At 36.5% G+C, this 26760-nt stretch overlaps 1 long non-coding RNA gene and 1 other non-coding gene across 2 annotated transcripts; one reads left to right on the forward strand and one right to left on the reverse strand.

The window, feature by feature from the left end:
* Window positions 1-1976: 1976 nt before the first annotated feature.
* LOC123756840 (uncharacterized) lies at window positions 1977-10357 on the forward strand. The gene is made up of 3 exons (XR_011229732.1): window positions 1977-2612; window positions 4730-4788; window positions 5300-10357. It is a non-coding gene; the product is annotated as an uncharacterized protein (transcript).
* A 3320-nt stretch (window positions 10358-13677) lies between these two features.
* Window positions 13678-26138, reverse strand: LOC138369039 (uncharacterized). The gene is made up of 2 exons (XR_011229733.1): window positions 15446-26138; window positions 13678-15402 (listed from the first exon to the last, which is right to left on the reverse strand). It is a non-coding gene; the product is annotated as an uncharacterized lncRNA (long non-coding RNA).
* Window positions 26139-26760: the final 622 nt, after the last annotated feature.

The raw sequence follows: 26760 nt of genomic DNA on the forward strand, positions 1-26760 counted from the left end.
CCCTTGAACTAAGTACAGTATTGTACAACATAATCTCAAGAACGTGATGTACCCATGACAAAAAATTGAGGTCATATGATGATATCAAACGCACATTCAGGGATACAAGTTCCGTCCCATTATATGAACTCGGTATTTACTCACAGTACAGTATTGCATTTTAGAGTAAGGTCGTCTTGTATCGATACTCAACTCTCAGATAAATAACAGTACAGTACAAGCTTGGTCATATACATGCTCATCCACCCCTATAAGACTAACAATGTCTGAAAGTAATGTCATATTTGTGAACATCTTTGAACTGATGGTGTAAGTTTAGTTTCTCTTGTGGTAAGATGGTTATCATAATATCCAGATAATTAAATGGGAATACAAATACACAAAAGAAGTTTTTGCTTTGCTAAAAGATATTAATAATAAAATTTGGAAATTTTGGGAAAATGTGCACTGGTCTAAATGCAGTAAATTTTCTCTGTATCTTGGCTCTACAATGCATTGCTTGCATGCAGTCTCTAGCCTTGTTAATACAAACCTGGAAACAAAAATATGCACATTTGTAAAAGTAGAGAGAAAAGTTGTAAGCACAAAAAAAAAGACAAGCAAAAACTTTTGATGACAAAGAATTTGCATGGTGGCATAAAATAATCTCGGTGGACTTGAATTGCATCACATAACATTATCGTGACAGTGTCAGACCACGGAGGAAGAATTGAAACAGGAATTTCCTTAAGTACTTTCGTATATTAATACATCTTCAGAAGGAATCCTTCTGAAGATGTATTAATATACGAAAGTACTTAAGGAAATTCCTGTTTCAATTCTTCCTCCGTGGTCTGACACTGCACTGTCACATTTTTCATCACGTGTTAATTTTCGTGATTTACACACATAACATTATCGTGTAAATAGATATAAAGAAATGACCCAATGGTTACAAAAACACATAATCAACACTTGCACAAAAAAATGGGAGTTATCCAAGACTTTCAAAATTTATCAAAATCAAAATCTTGGCAAATGCCAAAGCAAGCCAAACCACTAAAAGTAATGACTATAAATAGCCATAAATCAGCCAAAGCTTCCCTCGACTCTACTAGTTTGTGGCTGAAATTACAGACACGCACAACCGAATCTCTAAACTTTCTACTCATACCTATACAGAGGAAACTATGTTCAATGAGGCATCCTGATACCACTACAATACAATGTATCTATTATATTATAGTGTATCAGATACATATATCAGGAATAGTGGTAACCTATTTGGACTCTTATTTTTGTGCATAATTACATTAAATAACCTCCTAATAGGAAATACAGTAAATGTAATCTGCCAGCCATACACCTATGGACCACGTAAAATCAGCAGACTTCTGCATGTTATTACTGCTGGGCTAATAAAGTACTCTGCTCTAAGTATGTCTGGGAATTTGCATTACATACCTGCTGATGTGGACATACCCAAATGTAAATGATGTCGGCTAAAATATTTGCACACTCTCGGTCACTATGTGATGGAGTGCGAAAAGATAAATGTAATTTTAGAGACAGCTCTATAACAAGCGTTATAGAGCACAAGAAATGTGTACCTACAGTACTCTATTTCATTCAAAATGATCTATCAGAAATTTTAGCCAAATATCCTCTGTTTGCTACCTGAAAGTGTGAATGATTGTAACCTTTCCAACACTGCCCGCTGGATGGGGGGTGTTGTACTCACTTAATTGTGCTTGTGGGGGTTGAGCTTGAGCTCTCTGGTCTCGCCTTTCAACTGGCAGTCAATAGGTTGTGCAGGATACACCCATCAATGATACTAGCTCACCACATATGTAAGCTACTTAGCTTAGGAACTGTACCAAAGAGCCAGAGCTCAACCCCCTCGCAAGCACAACTAGGTAAGTACAAATAGGTGAGTACGAAATAGCCTGTGAACGAACTGGTTAGTTTTTTGTGTACGAAACAGACGGTATAGGAGAGAGTTCATGTACGAATCGACCAGAGTCCCTGACGAGTCACGACATCATTCCCCCACAAAGGATTTACCTGAATTTACCCGAGAGCTCTTTCTAGTGGCCGCGGCGGGGACAGAAAGCCATCGGTTTGTCAACGGTGCTCCCTCTCCAGCCCTGATTCTAAGACTGAACTTAAATGCTGTTCTATTCGGCCAAAATTAATAGTCCGGATATCTGGCTTTTATACATATATATGAGAAGTTGCTGGAAATTGTGTTTTATATACTTTTTTTCCTCGAAATGTAATTTCGTTCAAGAGTCTGAGGTCACGGGAACACTGTTTGCTAACGGGTTTAGTGGCGTCAGACTTTTGAAGACTTTTGTGGAGTTTTCTGACTTATCTTCGTCGTCCATAAGAGCAGCACCTGGCCAGGTGCCACAAGTCTGACCTTCCAAGTCTGACCTGTGGTGGCCAGGTTTGAGGTCCAAGTCTGACTTGCTTCCAAGTCTGGCGTCCAAGCCTGACCTGCACCAAAAATGTGACTAGAAAGCCTGATCTGTTGCCAAGTCTGATAACCAAGCCTGACCTGCAGACCAAAGCAGAGTCTGTACAGTCAGCAGAAGACTCTGGTCCAGTGACACCAACTTTGTCATCTTCAGGTAATGCAGAGAAGAGTTATTATAACAAAAAACTTGTTAAACAGAACACTAATGTAGGCAAAATCAGGAAAGACCTGGGTAAATACTGGTCTTGAAAAACCTGGGTAAATACTGGTCTTGAAAAACCTGGGTAAATACTGGTCAGGAAACAGAGTTGTGGAATTATGGAACAAATGACTGGGTAATATAATATAATAGATGTGGGATTTTAGTCAGTTAGTCTTAATTTAGTCAATTAGCCTTGTCTTAGTGTTCAAGTTTTCTTTTTCGCACATGTTGCCCAAAGTGCCACACGTATTAATGGCTTTAGGCCTAGTATATATTAGCTCTATCTAGAAATTCAATATTCTGCTTGTAACTCAATATATATATATATGTATATTATGTATGTATACATACATATACCGAAATACAAATTGTATTTATTTAAATTTTAATGAGCTGTTTCCAAGCAAATTTGCCTAATATGGCAAATTTTTGGGAAATGGTATTAAATTTTTCAAACATTTTCTCTTAGGAAATGATGAAGATTTTTGTTGTATTATATGATTGGGATTATTTATAATAATAATAATAATAATTTATTTAGGAACAGTACATACATAGTTGCAGAGTTACAGTACAAAGATTCTGTTAGATTTAAAGATAGAGGCAGTACATACAATACCTAAAGCCACTAGTAACGCATAGCATTTTGGGCACTTTCATAATGAAAACTAACATAGAAATTTAACCTAATTTAAGCTAATCAACCGAACCTAGTCAGTAGTTTATGTTCCTAATATAATAATATTGTTAAGAATGAACCAATTTGGAAAGAATTATTTGAATTAATAAAAATTGCTCTGCCTGTTAGGCAAATTGGACCTTGCATACTAGGCTAATAGACTTGCTTAATAAACGTACTAGGCTTGCATATGAATGAGTTTCGATATAAGTAGGAACTGCCTTGTATGTTTCAATAGACCTTTTGCTGTGTCCTCTATTCTTAGATAAGGGTTCCGGTAGTACAGTACAGTCGGGTTCGTTCTCGACGCACAATCAAGATTTCCGGGTTCGAATCCCAGGCGGGACAGAAATGGTTGGGCACATTTCCTTTCACCTAATGCCACTGTTCACCTACCGTTCAGAAGGTACTCAGGAGTTAGTCAGCTTGTTGATGGGTTGCATCCTGGGCGGGGGTCAGTAATTTGACCTTTAGCGGAATTGGCCTTGATATAAGCCTAATGTGTATGAATACACTAGCTTCCTGTCCCTTGACACAATGAATTATTATTATTATTGTTATTAAATTATATATGGTGTTACATGCTTAAGCTCTCTCAGTGCTTAATGTATTCTTTTCTTCCCTACACTTCCCTACAGTAATTGTTGATTATTATGCAGGTACCAAATTAGCAATTTCTAGAGCAAGAATCACATAATAAGGTTCAGGAAGTAGACCTCAATATTCTAAAGGCTTAGAAATTAAAATTTTTGGTAAACTAATTTTAAATTACCCTGATTTTTTATAGTTTCAAGGGGTAGTAAAGTGGTCGAATTACTGTACTGTAGGTAACATAAGGTACAGTATGTGGTCGTAAGATAAGTAAGAAGCAGTCCTTGTGGCGCAGTGGTAAAACACTCGCCCGGTGCTTTGCGAGCACTTTGGCCTGAGTTTGTATACTGGCCAGGGAGGATTGACTGGGGGCGCCAATCCTTAACTGTAGCCTCTGTTCACCCGGCAGTAAATGGGTTCCTGGTTGTTAAATGATTTGGCAGGTCATATTCCGGGGAAAAATTAAGATTAAAGACCTGCCCGAAACGCTATATATGCTAGTGGCTGTACAAGAATGTAAGAACTCTTGTACAGTGGGGCCTCGACTAACGATGGTAATCCGTTTCTAGAGACGGATCGTAAGTCGAAATATCGTAAGTCGAAGCGATTTTTCCCATAAGAAATAAAGGGAATTGAATTAATCCATTCCCCACCCTCCAAAATATTAACTTACAAATACATTTTATACTGAATACAATTTTTTTCTAACTACAATACAGTACATATGTTTATCTAACCTTTATGGAGGACTCATGACATATTTCCTTTTGAGTCTCATTGATCTCATATTCTTTTGCAGTTCACCATCATGCCAGAAGTACAGTATGAAGCACCAACACCCAAGGCCATCAATCTAATGTAAGTTAAGGAAATACTACTTTATGTAGTCAATGTAACGTAATGAAGTATACGAGTGTCGGGCAATGTTAGCTCCCATCATGCTAAAATTGGGCTTAGTGTGAGTGTGCTTAAGGGGCTAATGTATATATGTTCATTCATTCAAATTTTCTGTTCAGTACTATAATCCAAAGCAGTAAAAATTTACTTATATATAGGAAGTGTTGCATTTTGACATCTACAAGATGAAGTTTATCTCTATATCATAGTTGTTGTCTGTTATAAAGTAATGTTTAAAGACCTTGTTGTGGATTGGGAAGTAATATTTTACAGCATTACCAATTGTTGATGATTTTGGACTTTATCCTGTTAAACCAAAATGGCCACATTTAGATCATAGTTCTGTGAAGGAATCTTATTTAATGATCACACTCAGGGGTATGAATTTATATTTTTTTATTTTCTGTCCTTTTTTTAATCATTATTTCTTCTAATAATAATCCTTTACATTTTTCCACGAATTTCTGCGAAGCTTGGCAAGAGAAATATAAATAGATCAAACGTGAGGCGAGTTGAATAAGTTCGTATTGGAGAGAAACAATATTAGTACCGTATACAGCATAGTGATTCAGACTGCATGAATATCATTTTGTGATGTCGGCTACAGATCTACAATAGTAATTCACATAGCAAGTCAAACAAGATAAAATTATCAGTAACTTTTTCAGACTACATATTCTAAAATATATTTTCTATAAAAATATGAGAGTTCAAATGAAAGGTAAATCATATCAGTGTTCTGAATGTCCTAAGAATTTTTCCAGAAAAAATGGGTTAGTAACACACATGAGAGTTCATAAAGGAGATAAACCATATCAATGTCTGGAATGCAATAAACACTTTAAAACAGAAGTTGAAAAAAATGATCACATGGAAATTCATTCAGAAGAAAAGCTGTTTCAGTGTTCAGTGTGTCCAAAGCAATTTTCAAGGAAAACACGGGCTAGTGGCACACATGAGAGTTCATGCAAAAGTGAAAACTTATAAATGTTCAGTGTGTCATAAACAGTTCAAGTCGAGATCTGAAAAAATAAGCCACGTGAGAGCCCATATGAAAGAAAGGCCATACCAATGTACAGTGTGCCCAAAAGGTTTTACAGAAAAGTCTAAACTATATTCACATATGAGAATTCATTCGGGAGAGAAGCGACATCAGTGCTCACAGTGTCTCAAAGAGTTTTCGCCAAATTATAATATGGTCATACATATGCGAATTCATACAGGAGAAAAACCATTTAAGTGCTCTGTGTGTCAAAAAGGATTTTCAGAAAAATCTAAATTAGTAACACACATGAAAGTTCATACAAGAGAGAAACCGTATCAATGTACAGAGTGTCAAAAGTACTTTTCAAATAAAAGTGGTTTAGTAATTCATATGAGAATTCATACTGGGGAGAAACCATTTTTATGTACAGAATGTCTTAAATCTTTTAAAACAAAATATGAACAAATAAGCCATATGAAAGTTCATACAGGACAGAAACAATACCAGTGTTCAGAGTGTCAAAAGTACATATCAAGAAAATCTGATTTAATTAAACATATGAGACTTCACACTGGAGAAAAACCATTCACGTGCTCATATTGTCTGAAACAGTTTTCAGATAAATCGGATCTAGCAAGACATATGAGAGTTCATACAGGAGAAAAGCCGTATCATTGTTCAGTGTGTCTGAAAGACTTTGCAGAAAAATCTAGTTTGGTAAGACATAAGAGAGTACATACAGGAGAGAAGCCATATCAGTGTCCAGTGTGTCTAAAGGACTTTGCTGAAAAAGCTAAACAGATTATACATGAGAAAACTCATGCAAAAGAACTATATCAGGATTCAGAATGTTTAAAAGACTACAGAAAAACCTGAACAAGCAATACATACCGAGAGATCATGCTGGAGAGAAACAATATTGGAGCTCTGGAGTGAGTTTAAAATTCTAACAAGATATGTGTGTTCATATAGATCAATTATATTAGTGATTAAAGTTAAGAGTTTTGTTAAAAATATTCTTTGGTAAAGCTTATGACAACCTGACACAGTACAGTATTTTATATTTACTTGAAAGTTCATGGTTAAAGCTTATTTATGCAATAAATATTCAATATAATAATAGATTCAGAGTATGTAGAGCTCGTGTTGCCTACTAAGAAATTATCAGAAGAAAGCACCAAATCAATATGGCTATGTAATTAATTTCCATTGTTGATAACAGGAAAAATGTACGTAGGCTTGTTGAGGTACCCACTAGGTTGACCACTGACCCCCCTCAGGGTGCAACTCTCAACAATTGCCTAACTCTCGGGAATCTATTTTACTGTTAAGTGAATAGAGGTATCAGGTGAAAGGAAACACTCAACCATTTCTGTTCTGCTTGGGGATTGAACTCGGTGCCTTGGTTGCGAGCTGAGGATGCAGATCACTGTACTATAGGACCTTTATAACACCATTACAAAATAATCAAGAGCCCTATGTATCATTCAGGATGTCAATATTAGAACAGAAAGACATAATTGATGTCAAAAGTGTCATATTCTCCAAGGATGCTATTGAAAGACATGTGACTTGTAGGAACAGTTGGAAAGCAGTACATGTACATGTAATAGCCTTGAAAATCAGGACAGTCAACTAGAGGATAAATAACAGAAAGTTGAAAATGCAATTCTTGTTCCATTATATGCCCATGGGTTAATAATTTGTGGTGAAGTACAACTTATGATGTTGCAAGCTACATTTGCTTGTTTCACTAGATAAGAGGAAGACTGCAGAATAGGTCACATTTGAAATACAGTGTCATAGTTAAATAAATAAATGTTTATTCAGGTAAAAGTACATGCAGTACATACAAGATGAGTTACAAACAGAATGTTGGATTTCTAGATAGAACTAGTGCATACTATGCCTAAAGCCACTAATACGCACAGCGTTTCGGGCAAATGTAGCTATACATAGTAGTTAGCTATGTATCTCCAATAATTGTGGTTCACATTATGAATGACAGAGAAGACGCCAGAGTAAGGAATTGACTCCTGGGTGATGGGACACGTCAAGATGGTACTGCTAAATTGCAGACAACCTCAATACGACTTGGTACCCAGCAAAACTTAATTTTTTATAATTAATATCAAGTTAATATGTTATTCCAGTGATGAGTAATGAATATGACTCATTTTAAAACAAAAGTAATATAAAATCTTTTAAGCGAAATTAATAAGGCATAGAAGATGTAATATGCACTGTTTTGACTATTCAGTAATGAGAGAACGATTAAGGTGTGGGCTTGACTGCTACTAATTATGGAATATTGTGATGAATTAAAATGGCAGTAAGGAGGCATGCAGAATTGAAACACCAAATTGGGCCTCACAAATTGGATCATCCATTGGATAGAACTATGCTTTATTTTTAATAGATCACTTAGACATAATTTTAGTTTAGAAGCAGCTGAGATTTTCACAGTACAGTAATATACTCTGCAAAATCTGATCATGGTTGTCAAAAAGTAATATTACTTCAGAGTAATAAATGCTTACAAATACATGTACTCCAGTGAACAGGACAGTTTTTAATATTCAGTCTTTGGATATGTGTTAAAAACACATAAAGAAGGGGCCTTTACAGAAATAGTACTCGTGAAGCAGTGTTCTTTCAAAGGTTTTTATGACATTTGTAACTACAGTATATTGGAAGAGTTTTGTCCTGAATACTGTACCTGTATTTTGTTTGTATTTCCCAGTTAAATTTGTTGCCTTCTTGTAAAATACTATAATAATTTATTTAAAAAATATACAGTAGAACATAATTATGTATTATATTTCTATGACTTATATTAAATAGCCATGTGTGTAATCTTCCATGTAAGGAATTATTTATAAGGCAATATTTTATAAGCATTGAGAATTGCAGTGTTATCAAATATTACATGGCATCAAATGCCACTGCATTTGTTGTGCAATTATGATATTATGGTTGTCATGTGGTTTCTACACTGTTGCTTTCAGTATGTAAGAGCATGGTAATCCAAATTCCAGTAATCTGAATGAATTCGTGCTCATCATTTGCAGGCAAGCAGCAGAAGCAAGCAGGTAGCTTCTAAAAAATGCAAGGGGGGTACACTGTGGAGGTAACAGGGTTGTGGTGCAACAAATTGGGAATTTGCTGACTTTTGTACATCCCTGGTAAGAAATATGGCTAATTCGAGTAGGGTGAGCCCCAAATGATTCGAATTATTGAGCACAGACAGTACAGTATATCCTAATGTTATTCATAACCTGACCTAGCAAAACAGAGCAGTTGCATCCCAGAATACTGGGATGCAACTGCTCTGGGTTAGAGTACTAATGATAATTATTATAATCATTATATATAATTATCATTATAATAATTATTATTGGCATTCAGCTGAATCAGTATTATTATTATAATACTAATAGGATAAAAATCCACACTTGTGTATTTGTGAAATTTATGTAAAGAATTACAAAAAGTCTTTTGCATTCTTCTGAGTGTTTTGTCAAGGTCTGAGTGTGTGGTTAGGATTGAGAGGTACATCCCAATTACTAAATCATTGATTTAATCTAATAATAATAATAATGCTAATTTTACTGTAATAACCCACATTAATAATAATTACTGTATTATTACTAACATTCAGCTAATACATCATGTGTTTAAAAACAGTAGTATGTAAGAGCATTTGTTGCATATTTTATATATTACTCATCCATGTTAAAGATAAACACAATATATCTATGTTAAAATACAGAAGTCATACAATGATACTGAACCTGCAGATACCTTTAAGCCCGTTATGATCCATTTGATAGTGCATGTGCATTAGGAGCTCAGTGATATGGGTTGAATTTCATTGTATGGCTTCAATATTTTCTCACAGTAAGATTACCATTATGTTTCAATAGTACTGTGCTGTATTTGCTGATGTAGAAGATGTATCATAATTTTAGAACAAACTATTTTTGTTATAATAGAGTATTTTAACATTTACTGTATTCTTTATAATAATGGCAACAAATGTTATATAGTACTGTACTGTATATAATGTAGTGTAAATATATATATTCTGTATATTCATATCAGCAGCCAGTGCACAACTACTCAACCTGACTTAAAAGTAGGAAGAAATATGAGCAAGGGAGAGTGTGGGTCAATTTGCTTAAGAACAGATATAGTTGACATGTTAATATCAGATGTTGTTAAGCCTCCAGGCATTTGTTTTAAAATATTTATAAAAACTCCTTATATATAAGGAGTTAAAACTCCTTATATATACACTTTCCCATACTTTTACTGTGTCACAATTTGATAAGGGTCCAGAACAGACTGAAATGCCATCACTTTCATTTCATGTAAGTATTCACATGGGTTGGGTTATGTGTTTCAGCCATGTTATTGTGATTATCTTCTCTGCAGAAAAACAGGCTGGGTGGTTGATCGGTTGATGGATGCTAGCTTAGAGGATACTGTACACATCTAGAACTGGTTTACATGGCTTCTTGGGGTAATAAATGAAAATGTTGACAGCTTGTATTGATCAATCCACTGAATCAACATGAATTGCATTCACTGATTAAGGCTGGCTGTACGTGTCTTATGTATTGCCAACCTGACCTGGCTGGCCAACTGACTGTAGTGACACCCAGAAAAACTGAACCATACTGACTGACTACTGTACGTAATGATATCATTCTTTGCATTTACAGGTATTTACAGTATTTACAGTGATATTCTGGTATTACTTTTTCATTTATTAATACAAAATCAATGTATACAAATGTCATTATATGCACCTTTAGCTCTACTCTAATGCCTTGCAAGCTCCTACATTAAATGAAATGGTTGGGCCTCCTACTTTGGCTAAATATTTGAATTTAATTATACTGACGAGAATGTGGTTGTTGATTATCTCCAGCTGTATATTTGTTTACTGTGGTTCATTAGCTCAAACATTGCCTTTGTGTTCATGATAGTTTGGCACACATGTTGTTGTTGATGTATTTTCAATAGAAGGCCACCAATTTACTTCACTGCTCCACATTGTTGAGGTTCTGGTAAAAGTCACCAATAATATCTTGCGTAATGCAAGCTTTTGTACAACTACAAAACCAATTCTACAGGGTTGGGGTTTTTGGATATAAATAGGAGCTGCCTCATATGGGCCAATAGGCCTTCTGGAGTTACCTTCATTCTTATGTTCTTAACCTTGTTGCTGGAGGCAGGGACCTCCAAGACTGGTATGATACCAACATTATAATAGAGTACCAGGGGCACTCCATCGTCCAGGTGGACATATTTATCCACACCCTTCGTAGGAAGTGTGCTAGCCCTCCTAAGTGTTGCTCAAATTACTTTGCAAGACAATTGGACCATTCTGACCTTGCTTGTACTCTGGAGAGTCAAATTTTCTGTCCTAGAATATGTACCCTCCTCGTATCGGTGCCATACTTGTTGGAAATTTGGCCATGGGGCTTCAACTTGAATGGGTGCACTGTTCTTTTGGCAAATTTGGGGTGAATCCAACCATGTTAAGGCTACTTATACAACCCTACTAGTTCACTGCACAAATCACAATGTTGATCATGTGCTTTGTAGCTCCTGTGTTCATTATAAAATGAACCTTTTGCAATGCGAGGCATCAGTAATAGAACCTGGGTTTCTTCATGAGTGTCACATATGCTTGTGCTAATCGTCATGAACTTTCATCACATTTTCATTCTAGTCCCCTTTTCCAGAACTATTTCCATGGCCTTGCCATTGTGAGCTCAACTGATGTGCATTATTCTCCTGCCTCTTCAGTCTGCTGCTGGCAGAAATCTTCACCGACCCATTCCCACATCCATGTCCCTTCCTCCATGACCATCCTCCGTGCATGGTCCCGTCCCCTGCCTTTGAGTGTCCTCTGATATCTTATTGCCAATGCAGGCCTAGACTCAATACCCCCACTTTAGTTCTTTCCTCTTCCTGCCCCTCATGGTCACAGTTCTTAATGACCTTGGCAGACACTGACACGACACAATAGAGGCCGTTCGTTCCTGTCCCATCTGCAACTATTGGGGGGGGGGGGGGGTGAGAGAGAGAGAGAATGAATGAATGAATGAATGAATGGTTTGCAAAGTACACAATTTGTTATTTGTAATAGCTTTCAAATGTGATCTCTCTGTGGCCTTTCCCCTGCCACTGAAACTGTGGGAAATGTTTGGCTAGATTTTGTATTGGCCACAAGACTAACTTATGAACACTTGTTAGAAAGAAATCTGCACCTGTTGAAACTGTGTCGTTCCACTGAAAGTTGCTTTCATCCTCGTATAAAGTCCTGATTTTCAAGATGGTCAAAATACTTTTCTTTACAAATGTTTCATGTGCTGCTCTATAAAATCTTCTGTAAGCCTAACTCCTTTGATATCACTCATCTTGTCATCATGCTCTCGTATTAGCATTCTGAATGATTCCTAGGAACATTTTGAATGTTCTGTGACAGAGGGTTCTATACTGATATTGTCTTTCAAGCTTGATGTATTGTTTTGATAACTACTTATTTGTAAAAATCTTCCATACTGTTGCTGCATAAACTGCTTATAATCGTCCTCGACTAGCACCTTGTTCTTTGATTTCTTTATGGGATATCCAGAATATATGTTGTCCTCTAATAGCCACATCAAGAAATACTAAGCCACATTGTAGTCACAATACAGCTGATGACGACAAAGGATAGCTCTGATCAGTAAGTATATCTGTTTTAAAGTTTAATATTCTTAGTTTATGTATGTTATCACAGTAACTACATGGCATTAGGCCTGTTAGAATATATAGGGAGAGGGGCGTCAGCTGATAAAATTTCAGCATCTTGACCTAATTCCTCTGTATAGGCGTCAAATTCACCAAAATCCACCACAGCACCAATTATTGTATCCCAAATAAGAACATAAAAGCATCATACAGGGATTTTATGTGGAGCAACACTTTGACCCTTGGTGAGTACCTTTTTTCAATGTATTATTAATGGTGTGATTGTGACTAGTGAGATTCAGTACCCTTATAATTATTGATTATGCTTTCTGAACTTCAGTCAGCATAGTTGCACCACAACAACTATTCATCACAAGATGCTCTTACATTTTCCGCTGTTCATCTTGCGGCTTATGTTGATTATTTTTTAATAAAATTTTGGATACTAGATCTATCTAGAGACCTGGCTCAAATAAATTTGCATATCACAAAATCCAAGATGGCAGAACATTCAAAATCCAGGCACTTTGCCTGTGAATTTTCCCCACATTGCTCTAACCAGTAACATTTGTAAGATCTTTTAACAGTGTGAAAGAAACTCTGCCCATGTTTCTGCCTCAGCCGGGGATCGAACCCGGGCCCTTAGAACTACTGACCCCAGATTGCTGTCCCACTCAGCCACAAGGGCCCCATTTTGCTCTGGAACTATATCTTGGAATTTGTTACTAACTAGTATTATGTACAGTACCACAGAAGGTACTAAATAATTTTCCAGGTTAGGTACCAGTACTTTCAAAATTAAAATACAGAATTACCATAAGTATTACAACCTTCCATATATTATGGAATGATAAGATTCAGGCTAAAAGCCAAATGCTGAAATGAATTTTGAAGGGTTGTGGTAGTCATGTTAAGTGACAGAAGCAACACTACAGTACACATATTTACTGTAAACTGGAATAAAATAGGAAGAGAATAAATATAGAATGGAACAGACAGCAGGGCATTTTTAAGGATCCAAGGCAGACACTTAACAAGGCTCTGTAGCTATCAGTTGAAATTAATGAATTTTTAATTGTCAGCAATGTTAAAGGAATGGCAATGATACAAGCATGTTAGTAATAAATATTTTTAATTTGTTATACGTGTATCATAACTGCAAGTCACAATAAATTAATGTATTAGCCATTAACAGGCCAAATAAAGTTAAAGGTCAATACTGTACTAGTTTTGTCTACTTTACACATGCTCTTAAATGAGCCGAGTTTACTTATGCTGCATATTTGTTTATGCTGTCAGAAATCTCTTAATTTTCATTCACAACACAAGAGCATGGCTGGATGACACTCCAGTCATCACTGTACATGTCCCTGAAGTCATTAAGGTGTTTCACTTTCTGCCGCATGCATGCCCAATGCCACACATTACAGGAAACTTTAGCTTGTGTTAAGCATTTGAAGTTTTGTTCTAATGCTGCTGATGTACAATGTATTCTATTATTATAGAACTTGTAATTCTAATAATATACCAATTATAAACAACCTACATTTAGAATTAAAATTTACACGTTAAACTGACTTTGCACATCACAGGTCATACAATACAGTACTGTACTGGCAAACTGTGAAACACACAACATTAAAGTACTGATAACTTGGATATAAATTGTTTAATATACAAAATATAATTTTATCTCTTCTTATAAGCCACATTTCCTGACTATGCTTTTAGTTACATAATTAAAAACAGGAATGTCTTGTGAAATTATCTAAGTACTGTACCATAGTTTCAAATTTAATAAAGGTAATGAGCAAAACATTATTGGAACCATCCAATGTTTCCAGCAACTAAATACAAATAGGTGAACCCATTCCAGTCATAAAAAAAAGTTAAAGTGACATTTCAGTCTGTCCTGTACCCCTATCATAAGGTGTCTGGGACAGACCAAGATGTCATCTCTTTTCTTTTTGTATGTGTGTGTGGGATGGGTATTAACCCTTAAACTGCTCCTGTCATTCTCAAATGATAAACCGACAATGATCCTGTCACTTGTGAAAGATTCACATGTGCCACTTAATATTCAAAGTCCTTAAATATTCTATGTAGTTTCTTTTGACACACTGACTGTAGTTTACCATATTGGGAAAAAATAAAAGCCTTGGTTACTTTCCTGGACATTAAAAAAAATTGCACTATGTCAGGTGCTTCATTTACACCTATGCTCAGAAAAATTGATGCCATGCAAAACTTCAAGGACATTTATGGACCAGGAGATATGCCGGATGTGATAAAATATTACACATAGTTTACTTGAAAAGTCAAATCCTGAAAATTAATTTTAAACATAATGGCAACATGTGGCCAAACTAAAATGAATAGATTTTTTCTTGACACATCAGAAATAAGGTTTGGTGATATACTGCAAATGGAGAATCATTTTTCTTTTTTATGCACCAGGACCCGGATTCACAAAGCAGTTAAGCAAGTACTTATGAATGTGTACGTGCATCTTTCCTCAATCTTTGACGGCTTTGGTTACATTTATTAAACAGTTTACATACATGAAAACTTCCCAATCAACTGTTGTTGTTGTTATAAACAGCCTCCTGGTACTTCGGAGCTCATTCCTGCCCGAAACGCTTTGCGTAATAGTGGCTTTAGGCATTGTATGTACTAGCTCTTATCTATAAAGCCAACAAACTTTGTAAAATCTCTTTATGTATGTACCTTTGCCTAAATAAAAATTATTATTATTAACTGTTAAATAGCAGTAAAAAAGTTGCCAAAGATTGAGAAAAGATAGACAGGTTCCTAAGTGCTTGCGTAATGGCTTCGTGAATCTGGCCCCAGGTTCGTCAGTGCTTGCGTAACTGCTTTGTGAACCTGGCCCCAGGTTCGTCAGTACTTGTGTAACTGCTTCGTGAATCTGGCCCCAGGAAATGTATCAAAAAATTTGGTGTGCAGTTTGAGGATTAATTTCCAGCCACATTATGACTGCCAAAATAAGAGGACTTGCTAGCAGAATAACCTCATCCTCCTCAACATAGGAGCAGCTAGAAGAGACAGAATCGTAGCTTGCTCCTCATTAGCCATAAAATGCACAAGCTTAGTTTATTATAGAGAAAATAACCAGAAACTATTTCATCTGAATCCACAGTACTCTAATTCTGTGGAGAGCAAGAACCGAAATGAACGATTCTGAATATAGTACATTTATAACAAGAAACAGAGATGGCTGCCAGTACAGTATGCAATTTCCATTTATGAAGTGTTACGACCCTTGCCTAGCGACACTTGTGTGACCTGTAACAACTCTGAAAGGGAGATATAGCTGCTAATATAACCTGAGATGAATGCTGAAACTTGCCATTATAAACTAAACACATTTATCCTATGGTACAGATGTTTTGATGCTGGTAAAAAAGCTATCATAGCCAAGACATACACATGTGCACAAATGCATTAAAATCTAGACATGATCCTGCTATTGTCAAGTAATGCTGAACATGTTCAATAAAGATAACGAGGCAGTCATTATATATAACAAAGATAACGTGCTTCTTTGTAAATACTTCTCACTAGACACAGCTTCTGACCATATGGAAGGCTAAATAGCTTCATGTACAAGTAGGCTTAAATTTGTTTAAGAAACAGGCTCTTGAAAAAAGCCATAATACCCAGTACATTATGCAAATGGCTCATACATGCCCAATTACGGTTTCCTGTAACTTATCATTTTGAATAGGATACAATGCTGTTATGTGTAAAGATCATATCAGTAATACCTAAAAATCCTTGAAGAATGTTTGTTTGCAGACAATACCCTAAATCAGGTCTTTCATTACTATCCATTTATTTATATTAAAAAACTACTCTTAACAATGTGTTGGTTCAAGACAGTCAATCCTTATCATGCCTCTTATAACAATGTTGCTAATTTGCTAACAAGTTGAATGACAGTAGTGTAGCTGTCTGACATCCTGCTTCAAATGCACTGGCTAGCCTTATGTCAGAGCCAATAGGCTTGTGTAAGAATGTCTTCAATAGTCCTTAACACATCCTGTACTGTACATCCAGTTGCACTTGTGCCACTCGCAAGAAATCTTCTCATACAATAAAGGTAATTCAAGAGACTATACTCGCTTGAGAAACACTCACCACTATATACAGACTGCATTATCCAAGATGTCTAACCCGAGGTATGTGGCACAAGAATAAGAAAACCTTATTTTTGTGCAGACTAGGACCCACTGACCATCAAAACCTTGGTCTGTGGGTCTTAGATCCACAGATCTATATCCTAATTATTAATCAGGTCATCAATAGGCCTGGTCAACGATCAGGCCACAGGGACGCTAAGCCCCAAAATCATCTCAAGGTAACCACAATAAGATATCAAGTATTTTCTTATCATATCTGAACACCGTTTATAAACTTCATCTATTGGCAACTCGACTTGCAAGTATCATCAGAGCTCCATCCCTGATATGATGCTGTGAAATGAATTTAACATGATGTTACTAAAAGAATAAGAGCTAAAATTATTGACAATACAGTACTGCAGTATCTTAAGATTTAAGAAAATACTCAAAATGTCTATATATTTACAGTACCTAAGGAAAGGTAGAAGAATTACCGTATTTTCCAGCATATACGACGCACCTATTTTACAAAGGTATTTTGTGGAAAAAATTATTTTAGTACATTTCATTATAAATTAATTAAAAGTAATGTTCAAATGGTTTTGTAAGGGAAAAAACATAAATTTTTTAATTACCTAGGTGTAGTTACAGGATGAGAGCTACGCTCATGGTGTCCCGTCTTCCCAGCACTCTTTGTCGTATAACACTTTGAAACTACCAGTACTGACGGTTTTAGCCTCCACCACCTTCTCACCTAACTGCATGTCAATACATGCTCAGTTGGTGGTGGACCACAAACTTGTATCCTATCTGCCTGCAAATACGGTAAATGACAGAGATAGGGCTATAAGAAAAAACATTACAGCCCTCAATTTTAAGTAGAGCTTTCATAGTATAAGATCATCTTGGCTACGACCTTAGTATCTAACTACGGTAATATAAATCTTTTATGATGAGAGTCTGAGCAAGCACAGTAATTATTGAAGGCTTTACATTATACAATACAGCATTATAAATTATAAAATACTTTACAATTGTATAAATTTGGGATGGGTTTTCTCTTTATTGAGTATTTGGAAGACTGTTGAATACTTCGTCATTATTATTCTATACATGTCAATGCAATTGGATAAAATGTTAATCAATAAAGTGGATACTCTAAATACCGCACACATCACACCTCTGCGCATAAATCACACTGTATACTGTACCTTCATAAACATGCTCCATCATGATTTATAATGAATTATTCCTGAGAAGCCAAGTTGAAGGAAATACATTTTGTAAATCAAAGATGAAGATTCAAGTTTTTCACCCGCTGTACATGATTAAGAAGCCATGAGGTTCATAGCAAAACACTCACTATTGTGGCTTAAGACTTACATAAATAACAAAATTACAGAACTAGCTAGCAATCTTAAAAGCAAATGAAATATATCAAGGCAAAAAATTTTTTCTGCCTTGAATGAATGATACTTATGAATGAATGCTGCCTTGAATGAATGATACTTATGAATGAATGATACAGACCTGCATATTTTTTGTATCAAAATGCCTCTTGTTAGCTACAGAAAGAAACTTATATTTAAGATAGACAAGTAATTATGAAACAGGGGAATATAATTTTACACGCTCAATATTTATCCAGTGATTAAATCACGTAAGGATAAAACACCTTCCTAGCATTATCATAAAGTTCTGTTTTCTTTTAAATTATGTTTCTAGTTTTTATAAATTAAGAATTTTCAGATTTCAATATTCCCTACACCTAGGAGGCCTGGACCAGGACCGGGCCGCGGGGACACTAAGCCCCGAAACCATCACAGGGTAAGGTAACCACCTGAAACTGTGCAAACACCAGTGGCTTCACAAGGTCAAGTCTTCACTGAAGACAGTCTACGGTGAAGAGTTGACCTCATGAGGTGTCACATCCTTGACGGCTGCCTTTTGTCTCATGGTCAATCTATCATGAAAAGCCTACCCAAGAATAATAATAATAATAATAATAATAAAATTCTTAAATGCAGTTTGAATGGAGCTGGAATATTAAATAAGTTCAACGCATATGTGCAACATTGAGACACTCGATATCTCACTACAATATGCCTGTAGCTTCAAAATTGTATTGTATAGCTTTTATGGTTTGTAGTTCTAGTACATATATATGTATTAGAACTATAATACCAAGGATTCTACTGAAGGATTATTGACCACAAGGGAAATTAAGAAAGCAAAGTACTGTATATGATTGGCCTGAAAATCAGGACATTCGAGGAGGTGCAAGACTGTAAATGAGAATGCAGTTCAGACAATAAGGAGCGTGACAGCATTCCACCAAGTGCCTGCGAGTTAAACGTGCATAGCCAATACGTAACCTAACCAGAGCCATTTCCCATCATATATTATGGTGGTAGGAGGAAGGTCAAGAGGATAGGTTACCTTTAAGAATGTGCAGTTTGATACTTGCAGTGTCAGACTAATGATAAATGACCCTGGCAATGGTCATAAATTGAGGAATGAATGACTGGATGGAAATCTGAATAAGGAATACCTTTTTTGGGAAATAGGGCAAGTGCAAATGGCCTCCTTGATGGCAGTGTTCACACATTCAAGGAAACACCATATGGCTGGATGTGAGGACGAGATGCTGGGATATGAGGATGGAGGGAAGGAACAGTACCCAACACCTTGGACCATCTGGGATCAAATGTCAACCTGCAAGAAGCCAGGCCATTGCTCGACTGATTAGTCCAAGTCAAAATTAATGTTCTTTGGCTAGGCACCGGAACAACGAAGGCCCTTCAGCACCAGGGGAATGAAGAAGTTAGATCTATTCTCATATTTGTATATATTAAGTACAAATGTTTCTTGTCTTTTAAACTTTTTTCATATTCCATATACAGTACAAACAAATTTTTTCATATTCCATATACAAACTAAATTCATCATAAAATCTTTTATAGTTATATTTCTTATATACATACACACCATTTCAAATGTGTTAATTTTCCCATAAATAATTTTACCTTACATACAGTACAGTATTTCATACTTTTACCCACTAACTTCATATTCCATATACACTTAATTCTCATCCTACTCCATTAAACATAAAACAAATATAACCTTTAATCTCAAAGAATGAGTAATGCATATACACTACCAGAAGATGATTATAATTAACACTTCAGTAGTAATGTTAATCCCACACTTGTTTACGTGTACCAAATCATCAATTAAGAGCAAACCTTTCTCTCGTGCTGATGTTGGGGCAGTCTTAAATACATACAGATTAGCCACACAAATGGTCCCTGTAATACGGTAGTCTACATCCTCTACTCTCGATCAAGGGACCCGGGTTCAATTCTGTGGGACAAAAACGGCTGGGCAAGTTTTCTTTTACCTGATGCTTCTGTTCACGAACCAGTATATAGGTACCCAGGAGTTAGACAATTGTTGTGGGTTGCACCCTGGTGAAGGTCAGTAGTTGGCCTAGGGGGGGCCAATAAGCCTAAGTACAGGATTCTTGTTGTAGCAATGGGAATTACTAAGTGTTTGTCTCATTTAAAGAAAGTGCCACACAATCTACGTACACTAGAACCCTGGCCTTGTCCAAGATCCTGGACCATAACCTTCCATGACTTAAACCTGCAGCGAATTATAAACGTCTAAGGCCTAAGGTATGCCCTTGTAATTTTGAACTTTTTAAAATTATTCTTAAAGACACTAATTCACAAAAGATGCCAATACAAGAACAAAAGTACATAATGAGAGCGATATCAAAGGTATTGGATTTACCAAGGATTCTATTGAGGGACAATTCAGGAAGCAAGACCTCACAAAGGTCCTCAAAAACAGGACACAGCAAGGAGATACATGACTGTAAGAGGGACAATGCAATTCGGACAATAAGGAGCAGGGCGGCATTCCATATGTGCTCGCAAGTTAAATGTGTGAGGCCAATACTTTAGCATTAGATTTAGAGCCAGCAGTATATGCAGGAACAGTGCTCTCATGGAGGGAAGAGTGCTCTTCAAATAACCGACACAACATCAACATCGAGAGAGTTGCCATTTGTCCCAGCCAAACACTTGCAGTACACTACTTGAGGCAAGACACAAGGAGCAGTCTTCGGATATTCTACTTGGGTAATTGGCATGTGTGCCAGAACCGGGTTATTAATAATTACTGCATATTGGCCCTATTACTGAAGGCCAAGGCAAATTTAGATCAAGGAAATGGGAATTCTGGGAGGTATTTCTCACAGCACAAACAAGAGAAGTTGGTATTTTTCAAAATGGAGAAAACACATAAGTGTAAATGAGCCAGAGAGAAAAGTGCAAACAAATTTTTTTAGGCAGGCGAGAGCAGATAACAAGGGTAAGTCACTGATAGTATCAGCAGCAGTAGTAATGGTGGTGGTGGCAGCCTGTTCCATTTGCAGTCTCACTAGCAACTATAACAACAATTGGAACAACTAGAGAAACACTTAACTGTAAATGGAAGCACCAAACAGGTAGGGAATGATCAGGAGAAAGTGCCAAGCCATTACAACTATATAGCCACCAGACAAGAAGGGAAGGGAAGGGAAGGGCAACAGTGAGAGAGAGAGAGAGAGAGAGAGAGGTGGCAGTCAGGCTGAAAGGGTATACAGTAGTAAGAAGGCTCGTGTCCTGCAAGGCTGTCCTAGGCCCATTGCTGTCCCTGATATACAGTACTGTGTATGAAGACTTTATTTACTAGAGGGAGTGAGCTTGTGTATGTCAATGTTTGAAAGAAACTGCAAAGCTAATGAAAGTAAAGCCTAAGGAAGACTTTAGTACTGAAAAAAACATCTTATCAAGAGCAAGGTAAGGTAAGGTATTTATCAGGAGAAAATGCCAAGCCAGTAGGACTACCTATATAGTACCTGGGAGAGAGAGAGAGGGGGAGGGGGGGTACTTGGAAGTGGATATAATTATATAATTCCAGCACTAACACATGAAGCTCATAAACAAGTAACATGGAAAGTTGGTACACATAAGAACAGCATTTAAAAATCTAAAACAAGGACACTTTTGCAACAATTTACACAGCCTGTGTATCACCAGTACTCAAGTATGCAGCTCCTGCATGGAATCTGCACCTCCTAAAGTATAAAGGTTTGCAACAAGGTTTGTACCTGCATTAAAAGAATTATGCCATGAGGACATGTTAAACGAGCTCGTTCTAACAACTCGAAGAGGAGAGAAGGTGCAGAGAGGATATGAGAACGTACAAAATACCAAGGGGAAAGAGATAAGGACAGCATCTTTAAATCGTGTGAAAAAAGAACACAAGAACTTCTATGGAAGTTGTAAATCCAACTTAAATGAAGATACATGAGGAAATTACTCTGAACAAGTGGAATGCAGTATTGTATCATTTGCAAGGTGAGAAAGACCTAGATAGCATTACCCACAGACTGCTAGGCAAGCACTCTTATGTAATTTTCATATTAAATGTGGATATTATTTATCTCGCATTACATTCTATGGAATGTGTCTATTGGATTGTCAATTATTATTTAGAAATATTGGGACGATTTTGTTTCTTGAAATTTGTGCTTACGGTTGTACGTTTTAAATTATTAGAAGGTATTTCAATTCCTTTTATTCACATTGGACAAAATCTACTGAATGTATTGTGTTCCTTGAAATAGTTCTTCTTTATTGGAGTACACATTAAACTGTAAAGGCATGTTATTTTTTCTTATTTATAGTGGAACATTTGTATGCCTAAAAAATTACATGCTTCATGAGCTAATTACTTAGTAGTGTACAAACCCCTCACAATCTTTAGTTTTTATATCTTTCCTTTGATCCTATTAACCTTTGGACTGTAGGTATATAAAAATGGTCATTCCTTGCTATGCACAAAAGATATACAAAAGTCAAAAAAAATTTTTCATTATAGAATTACTAATTTGTACACAAAATATAATAAAAACATGTATTTACCTATTTACTGCGTGGAGGCACTCTAAAAAAAGGTTCCGCAGTGGCGGAACCTTTTAATCTTGTGTGGCGTCAGTCAATACACGATGACAAATTTACTCACACAAAAGTATGCGAGACATGACTCCTGTGTGATCCTCAGGTGTTTCATCGATTGTTTATGACTCGTTTCTCTTCATTATTTACAAGAGTATGTGTGTGTTAAATAACTTGATAATTCACATAACACGTGATAATGCACGTGACAATTGGTTTAATTACAACTGTAGAGAGTAGCGGAAAGCATATAAACATAGTATACAATAGTGTTGGGATCTGGGCAATGCTATATGGTCTAACTGGCACCATATGGGCGAGAGTATAGATTGAAACAAAGGCGTGAACCACCAATGTGCCACCCACAGGTGACGGCAGACTCTTAGTATAGGTAAAGAATGATAACGGTTCAGCTGATGATTGGTTTACCTCGTATACCTCATTACACCCATACAGAGTTGTGAAAACCATATGATCATCACTGGTGTACATATGTAATTATGGAATTTTATACAATGATGAGAACCACATTCACATAGTGACGTAACCATGCAATGATAGCAGGATGTCTTCAAGGGTCAAAGTAACTTCATTACATCGACAGAGAGCTATTATATCCTTATTTGCATCATACATGTAAAACTCAAGACAATAATTGATTAAACCGTCATATGACAATAACCGCATTACCCCGTGAATCAACATACGACGATAACACTGTCTAAGGGTTAAAAGTACAGTACTGTAATGCTAAATACAACACTGGCTACATGAAACAAAAACACACACACACACACGTTACCACAACTACTCCTGTGCCCTTGCGTAATACATCACATTTTTCACAGAATAGCTATACATCCATTAATAAAAATGGCATATTAGTACAAATTAAAGCATGGTAATATTGATCCTGTCTATGCATCAAACTCAATTACAGTACGTAGGTTGCATAGGTTTGTATGTTTCTTTCGACAAAATAGTTGCATTTTGGACAGAATAACAAACTGAAAGAACAGGGTGACCAGACCAACATACTAGGGTCAAGATGTCCCAAATCACTGTGGGTCATTACAAGGCCTTAACTGAGGTGGTTATTCGTGTAACAAGTGGTCGCAGCAGATTGGTCTTTCATGAAATAGCATGTTAATACTACCAATCATGCAACCTAGATCATCATCATCTTTTACACAATGTATTAACCCCTTTACATGGCTCTAATTGCTATCTGCAATTACTTTCTGTGCTCAAATTGCCACCCTTTTTTTTAATTACTTTTTGTCACAAACACTATGATGTAGGAATTTTAATTAGGCAAGCTGTTTAAGGGTTAAAAGCTGTGGCATAAAAAGCTAGCCATTAATAGGTAGATAGAATGTAACATACCATGCCAATGACGAGACACAATAACGTGGCTGAAGATATATATGACCAAACCACACACGCACACCAGAAAGTGGAGAAACGACGTTTCAGTCTATCCTGGACCATTATCAAGTCATGTGATTAGGTTGGGACATCACATAGCTGTGCCAGGCCATGGGAACCTGGAATGGGGGCTCAAGTGATGCTACCTAACTTCATGGGGTAGCACCACTAAGGTCTCCCTAGGTAAGCAAGGTAAGGGCTACCTAGCTTCCTCGCCACTCACACTTTCCACAGAGTCGTCAAACTTTTGAATGCTTATCCCAGTATCATGGAAGCTTTGTGATATATTCCACAGTTGGAATAAGCAGCATCCCACAACTCAAATACATCAGATTAAACTATCTCCTCACACAACTTGATAATGGAACAGAACGGACCGAAACATCATTGTTTCTTCGTTCTCTGATGTGTGGTTTGGTCATCATTTAATATACTAATTATATTACATGCAAATTGTTTAAAATACTGTATTACTAAACCGAAGAAATAATAATGACCAGCTTATGTAACAATATCCAAAGGGATTCATATCTTGTACTGAATAATAAATAAGGAACTTTTAAAATAAAAAGTACATTCCTCTGTCTCAATATACCATAATTAATAAATATAAATACACACACACACACACCTCGACTTACAATTGCCCCTACTTACGAAAATTTCGAGTTACGATGTAAATTTCATTGAAAAATGCGACTCGACATCCGATGGTGTCGTCAACTTCCGATATTTGTTGGTACATGTTCAGGTCGACCGAGTGCATGGTTCCCAGTCACGCGCTCCGACCTGCCTCGGTTTACTACAGCTGCCCGCTTAGTGACGATCGCCCCTATAAGAAATTCCGCGTTTGTGGTGATTTTTTGCATTTTGAACATTAAAGTAATTATTATATATCACACCATGAGTCCCAGGTAAGTCAGTGGTAAGGCTCAACATATGAAAACCCATGTAAGGATGACCATAGAGCAGAAACAAGAGTACAGAATGTCTCTTCCTCAACAATTAAGAAAATTTGTGCAGCATGGGAAGAATTGCAAACCTTTGCTGAAACGACTCACCCAAATCAAGCTGCAGTAGGTCATTGCCTTAACCTATTCAATGACACTGTGATGCATCATTACAGACAAATGTTAAAACGAAGGGAAAAACAAATGTCTCTTGACAAATTTGTAGCGAGACAAACAAGCACTGAACCACAACCAGGTCCTAGTGGTATTCAGGCAAACGTAGGAGAGAGAGTACCCCAGAGAAAACATCACTGCCTGATGTGATAATGGAAGGGGACTCCCCCTTCCAAACAGTAACAACTCTCCTCTTCCCCCCTCATCATCATCTTCCATACGCCATCAAGAGCCCTCCATGAAGTTAAGATAAACTTAGGTACTGTATTGTAGTTAGAAAAAACATTGTATTCAGTATAAAATGTATTTGTATGTTAATATTTTGGAGGGTGGGGAACGGATTAATTCAATTCCCTTTATTTCTTATGGGAAAAATCGCTTCGACTTGCGATATTTCGAGTTACGATCCGTCTCTGGGAACGGATTAGCATCGTAAGTCGAGGCCCCATTGTATGTATGTATATAAAAAAAAAAAAAAAAAATAACACACACACACAAACACATATTTTGAGTATTATGATACGCCATGGACGTAAGCAACACTGGTGGTGGAAGACTTTTCCGAAATAAAGCAAACATTTTAGAACGTAGTAAAGAGAAACGAGTATATGGACATATTTCCATCCAGTAACCCATTTTACTACATATGTATGTCCTAAATTGTCTTCTCTTCAATTGGTAGTTAGTTACGAATATAAGTTGACCCCCCGAACCGTCTAAGCAGTAGAGAACGTTTTGGACACATTAATTGCAAAACTATTTGGACATCAATTCTCTAAGATACATCCTGATCTTGACCCATTGCTTTAAATCCTACATCAAAATTTTATTCACATTCAAAATTACTCTTAAACACACACACACACACACACATATATATAATAATAATAATAATAATATATATATATATATATATATATATATATATATATATATATATATATATATATATAATCTTAAAAGATGACTTAAAAAGATTAACCTTCAAAATTATTACTTACAGCTTACAGTAGGCCTATGTCAGCTCGCAACATAGAGAACCGGGTTCAATCTCCGGGCGGGACAGAAATGGTTGGAAATGTTCCCTTTCACCTGATGCCACTGTTCACGTAGTAGTAAATAGATACCTGGGAGTTAGGCAACTGTTGTGGGGTGCATCCTGGGGTAGGTCAGTAGTTGCCCCTGTATGACCTCAATAAGCCTAAATACAGGCTCCCAGTCCCAACAATGGGGGATTTTTTTGCAGGCAGTTTATTGCAAGCTTGCAAAGAAAAGTCAAAGTACCAAGAAAAATGTCTCTCCCAAGCCCATGTGATTGGTGAAGATGCTCCCAACATTGCCAAGAAATGGAGCTTGCCATTTACAAAATTTTGTATATCATGTATCAACATGTGCAATTCTTCCAAACACATGTACTGTACTGTACATAATCATCATTACCCCCTTTATTTCCCACTTTCAGGGGTGGGGAGGCATTAGCCTGGAAAAAACAG

This window comes from Procambarus clarkii, chromosome 26, assembly GCF_040958095.1.
Source record: "Procambarus clarkii isolate CNS0578487 chromosome 26, FALCON_Pclarkii_2.0, whole genome shotgun sequence".
Lineage (NCBI taxonomy): Eukaryota > Metazoa > Arthropoda > Malacostraca > Decapoda > Cambaridae > Procambarus > Procambarus clarkii.